Below are 6025 nucleotides of genomic sequence, written 5' to 3'. Positions count from 1 at the left end.
ATGTTCTGAAAGTATAGGGACTAACAATCCAAGCCAAGACCCGTTGTTGTACAATAGCATGCATTCAACATTGTGAGGTCATAAAACCATAGTGCCAGTTGGGGAAACCATTACAACAATGTATGTCACTACTTGTCCAGTTTACAATGTGAATTCAGACATTGGTGTATGTATTATCAAGATGTATGTGTTGGCATTCTGTAGTCTCTTCACAGTCTCAGTCATCTCGTACCTTTACCTGCCTCTACATGGTTGTCTATTCTTGTTCATTGTTGAAAGCAAGTGGGACAATAATGTACTTTAGTGCTTTATTCTATAAAAAATATCTTTCATACATACATATATATATATATCAAAACCTTATAAAACATCTGATAGAATTAGTTTTCAGTACAACCTTGGAACCTCTTAGCTGGATCCCAGCTAAATAACATGGGAGAAAACATAGCACATTTCAAGATACTGAACTACACAGCAATGCAAGATGGAAATTCACAGACAATTGCAGCATAATAATGTATCCTCACTTCCATGAATGAAATAAAATACATCATAAAACAAAATATGTTTTGATTAGTTTTGATGCAAAATAATTAGCTGACTGAAATTTGATTATGTGATAAAAAAAATGATTGAAAATAAATGCCATAAATGTAGACTCAGTTGGCTATAACTTCAACACAAATATTCCACCATATATCACAGATTAAATACACTATTTGTACAGCTAGGAAGTTTACCTGTTATGTTAACTACATACACATGGGTATAAGATACAGATTAACGGGTCCATGTCCAAGGAGCAAATGAAGAGAACAAAACTGATTGCAAAAAAAAGAACAGAAACTCATTAAGAAAGTGAACTAAAATGAACGGCTTGACAGGAAACTTTACTTTTTGTTACTTTTTTTCCCAAAGTACATGTATAAACTGCATTGCATTGTATGGTATTCAAATTTCCCTTCTTCATAGTACCTATGTAAAGTCTTTTATGACACTGTATGAATTTTACAGCTGAGAGACTTGGTGACCTTCCATATATTACAATATGTACATAGGTTATGGCCATTACAGTGGCTTCCCCTGCTACTCTTAGTATCTGCTAAGCATGTTATATGCCACACTGGTTCTATACAATGGTGATTACATCAAATCCGTGGCCATGTTCTCATCGTCTTGCTGCAGGGAAGGTGGTATGATTTGCGTCTGTGTGTAGGAGGGACTCGGCAGGGGGCTGTATCTGGCACTTGGGGGAGGGCTATAGTGGGGCGTAGATGGTGGCGTGTCATCCTTGACTTCAACCACTACTTCCTCGATGCCTTCCTCGGGATATACTTCAGGGATAGGCTGGTACGTTGTTGGTGGCTCTGGGTCAGGAATGTAGACAGTTTCAACTGGTTCAGGGTTGGGTATATAGTTGTCCTCAGGGTCGGGGTCAGGAATGTAGACAGCTTGGGGTTCAGGATCAGGAATGTAGACAGCTTGGGGTTCAGGATCAGGAATGTAGACAGCTTTGGGTTCAGGATCAGGAATGTAGACAGCTTGGGGTTCAGGATCAGGAATGTAGACAGCTTTGAATTCAGGATCTTCTTGCTGGGTTATGATTTGAAGGACTGGAGCAGGGACATTTATGACTTGAGGTTCAGGGTCAGGATCGATCTCTGTTACAATAACAGGCTCTGGTTCATAGGACTGCTGGACAGGCGGTTCATCCTCCACCACTGTGGTCTCAATGACGGGCACTGGGCCCTCGTAGCTGGCTTGTGCTGGTTCAGTGTAAGACTGAGATATCACTACGGGGACAGCTACTGGAAGGACATCATCACTTGGAGGTCGTTTTTTCTGCACCACAGCATAGTCATCGTTAGGGTTGGGAATAGGAATAGGAATGGGTGCCCGGACAGGTTCTTCTTCTCTATAGAAGGCTCGGTTGTCATACACAGGACTGATATTCTTCACAGGCTGTGACAAACACAGAAATGTGGGTGTGTAAAGATGAACTGATCATAAACATCTGCACAGTCCCTGGATTAACAGCACTTTACTGGATACAGATATCACAGCAAGCCTCCAACTCAATGATACTGATATTAATCCCTGCACTTCGATGCTTACAAGAAAGTCCAATAATGAATGCCAGCAAGAGGACTCTAAACACATATTTTACAGTTACAGTCTAGTCCTTGTGTAAATATCTTCTGACCAATCATTATTTAGCATTTTGAAACAAATGAGCAATAGTTATTTCAACCTCTTACAAACCAACTGGCTTATTTAATATCAACCTTATCAGCCTGTGTAACTCACCTCCTGTGTCACCACTGTGAAACGTCCTGCAATAAACAGAATAACATACATAAGATTAAGGTGGAATGGATGTCAAAATACATCAGCTAACGAGATGCTGTCGAACAACAGACACTGTTATAGTTTTAAATAGGCTGGCAATAGTTTCTGTTCTTTACAACTGAGATCCTGGTTTGGGAAGCACTGCATGATAATATAAAAGCTTGAGACACAGACACAGGGAAAGGAATGTAATTCTATTATATTTATCCCTACTGTAAGGGTGGATGAAATACTGAACCATCTTAGTGGTTACACTCCAACTGCCATCTTGTCACTTAGAAACAGTGAAAAGTATAACTTACGAGCTTCTGTCTTTCTCAGCTTCTTTTTCTTCCTAAAATGAAAATGAAAGGAGAAAATGAAAAATGGAATATGTACTCTGTTATTATCTACTGTTGACAATTCTATGACATGATCAATTTGATTATGTCATTGATATTTTGGGTAACTATACAAAAGCAATGTTTATATTTCCTCAAACAACACTTGAAATACAAGTCTTAACCTATCCAAATGTTAGAGAAATTGGAACTACATGCACTGGTGGATCTGCCAGTGCGTATCCTCCAGTGATGTAGTGACAATAGAGAAGACTGGACTCACGAGTCGGCGATGCAGTAGCATGCCAGGCACAGCAGGATGATGGCCATGATGACGAGCAGGATGACGATGATGAGCACAGCCAGAACTGGGGTGTATTCTGACAAGTCTTCCTCCTGTGTTCGTGTCTACAAACAAAATTAGGTGGGATATTACTTTGATAGATTCTATCCTGTCTCTTCAAACATACAGTGACAAACTCCTATCCTTTTCCAGCAATTTCAACTGCTGTTGTGGAAAAAGACTTTCATTGGTCCCAGTAATGTATAATACTGTATGATCCATTACTTACACCAGTCCCCGTTATGTACAGGCCATTGTAGCTGCCACTGAGGTTGGAACTACGGGCATCATTGATAACGGTTAGCAGTCCCTGAGTACTGTAGACTTTGTAGGAATTCCCTCCTCCGTACATTGCTGTTACAAACACGTCAGTCCTGAAAGAACATACGTACATATAACATCAACCAAATGTAGCGTATCAAGGTTTTGTGTTCTTCAGATTATTCCTCGTTTATAGGTACATGTTGTGGCACCACTGATGAATGTGACTAGACTTCCTTGCCCTTAGGGTGTGGACAAAATAGGGACGAAAACATTTGACAATTTGGGTTGAAAATGATTTCCAAAGAAACAAAGATATTTCTTGGTCTGAATACTGCACATTTAAACAGTTTTGCATACTTCCTCTCAATCCTTCCATGTTTTACACATCTAGATGTCATGTTTCAATGTGACACACATGTGTATATATACTCTTCAAAGAAAGAAACTATACATGGTGTTTTGGAGTTCACTTACTGAGTGCATATAATTCAAACATGACATCATTGCTCAGTTACAGTAAAATCATCACTTTACAAATTTCCAAAATATGATTATCCAGAAAGTGTTTGGTAAAACCCCAGAGGACTATTAAAGCCACTTGGTCAGAGTAAAATATCAGTATCCATGGTGTGACCACCATGAGCATCGATAACAGCTTGGCAGCGGTGACCCATAGAAGAAAGCAGATGCCGAATGCTGTCTTCAGGAATGTTTTGATACTCTTGCTGATGTGCTGTGTGCACTTCTTGTAGTGTCTGAGGTGGTGGATTGCCCTGTCGCAAGCGTTGATCAAAAGTATCCCATAGATGTTCAATGAGGGACAAATCCGGTGATTGAGAAGGCTAAGGTAACAACTGAACATTGCTGGAGGAAGACCTGTCAAACACATGCAACGTAAGGTCGAGCATTGTCATGCTCCAATGATCAACAGTTGATGTTGATGTAGGGAACGACGTGACGTTGAACTGGTCTTCTGGCAAAAAGTCTGGCTTTCCATAGCCAATTGCGCACTGTCTGGTCGGAGATTCGGTGCAGTCCAGGGATATAAATTATTGTGGATGATGCAGCTGTGGTATTTGAACGAAAATGTCTCAACCGATTGTGGCAATCCTGGGCAGCGGTGGCAACTCCAGGTCGACCTGACCTGGGTCTGTCGTTAATGCCCCCAGTATTTTTGTATCGGGTCCATAGGTTTGATATGGTATGTCTGGACACGCTCAAGTGCCTTGCCACATCATGCTGCGATGTTGTCCTTGTAAACGGTCGATGGCTTTGTGTCATTGAGCTTTTGTCAGTCTTTTCATTCTCTTGTCGACTATAGTGGCTTAAAGCAATCATGGGGTATCATTAGTGTGGCTTTTTAAAGCCTACAGTCATAGGCTTCAGCTCAGGGTGATACACAATTTCATGATGCTCATGCATTTCATGCAGTGTGCTTTTATCGATGCACTACAGAACGTGTAACGTTACGTTTTTGTTAAACGTTTCTTTTTTCAAACGTTTTGTCGTCGGCAACCATTCCCCCACATGCTGGGATTCAGCATGGATTGGTTTGTGTCAAATATTGTCCTAAAATTCAAATTTGTCCTTTGTCAAGTTTCTTTTTTTTGAAGAGTATATATAAAAGGATGTCATGCAATGGTATAACAGTAAAAGAAATTTGTATGTTTTGAGACACACGTAGTTTCCATAAGTTTAGCAAATGACTATATATGGCATTTCCAATCACTCCTTTCTTTGATGGCATACAGATATGTAACATGAGCAAAGCCAGGTTTGTTATTGTGAACGATAAGTGTCATGACAAACAACTACACTAGAACATACTTTGTGTTATCAACACGTCCTGCCCCTGTCACGTGATCACTGATCCCAGTCACACACACGTACTGGATTCCTTTGTCTTGTTGTATCAACCTGCAGACAAATCACACACCCAGTTAATGGTAATAGGAGGACAACTGCAAAGCTATACTGTAAAGATTCTATAAACCAAACCTTGTTAATCTGGAGTCCCTGCATTTTCATGTAAGGAACATCATTATATACAAAGAACATTATTAAATCCTGATTTGGTTTTAAGGCATTTTTACAATCTACACATATATGGCAGCCGTATTTACACTCCACATTATCATGGAAAAATTTACTTACACTTACAAACCAAAGTAACATATCTACAGCATTTACAATCCCCAGTATAACAGAAACCTTAATGCGGCTGCAGTATATATCACCATACCAGCATGAGTAAGTGACTCGACTGAAGCAGTGACAGTACAGTGGTGTGCACAAGACACGTTCAGGTGTCGGGAACTCTACCTTCTCAGTTGCTGAATGAACAAACGCACTTCAGATGACTTCTGATTGATTACAATCTTCGCGTCATTCTCTGGCGAGACAACAAAGATCTGAAAATACATATATGAAAACATATCTGAAAAATGTAAACACTTTGCAAGACTGTACTCCACATACAACTGCACAACAATTTCTTCAGAAATATCAATAATAAATGCTTACCTGAATGGAAACAGGTATTACAAATATTTGTGTGGGGAATGTTCGGCCTTTGAATGGTTGTTATCGTTTGCCATGTGAATCAAGTATTACATACCTGGATACTATACCTGTTATTCATACTATTCTACATTCAACTGTTAAACTTACAGATTAATGGAACATAGGTATAAACATAAGTACAGAATCATCATGAAGGCGGGTTTTAAAGGTCCAGAATATTAAGTCC

General features: G+C 39.7%; 1 pseudogene; it reads right to left on the bottom strand.

The window, feature by feature from the left end:
• Window positions 1-294: 294 nt before the first annotated feature.
• The window catches only part of LOC124259642, a 39406-nt pseudogene continuing 33675 nt past the window's right edge, over window positions 295-6025 (bottom strand).

The sequence above is a fragment of the Haliotis rubra genome, unplaced genomic scaffold, assembly GCF_003918875.1.
Source record: "Haliotis rubra isolate DU_JTF1 unplaced genomic scaffold, ASM391887v1 Scf730, whole genome shotgun sequence".
In the NCBI taxonomy this organism is placed as follows: Eukaryota; Metazoa; Mollusca; class Gastropoda; order Lepetellida; family Haliotidae; genus Haliotis; species Haliotis rubra.
The sequence above is the reverse complement of the archived record's forward strand: the minus strand, read 5'-3'. Positions and strand labels throughout refer to the sequence as shown.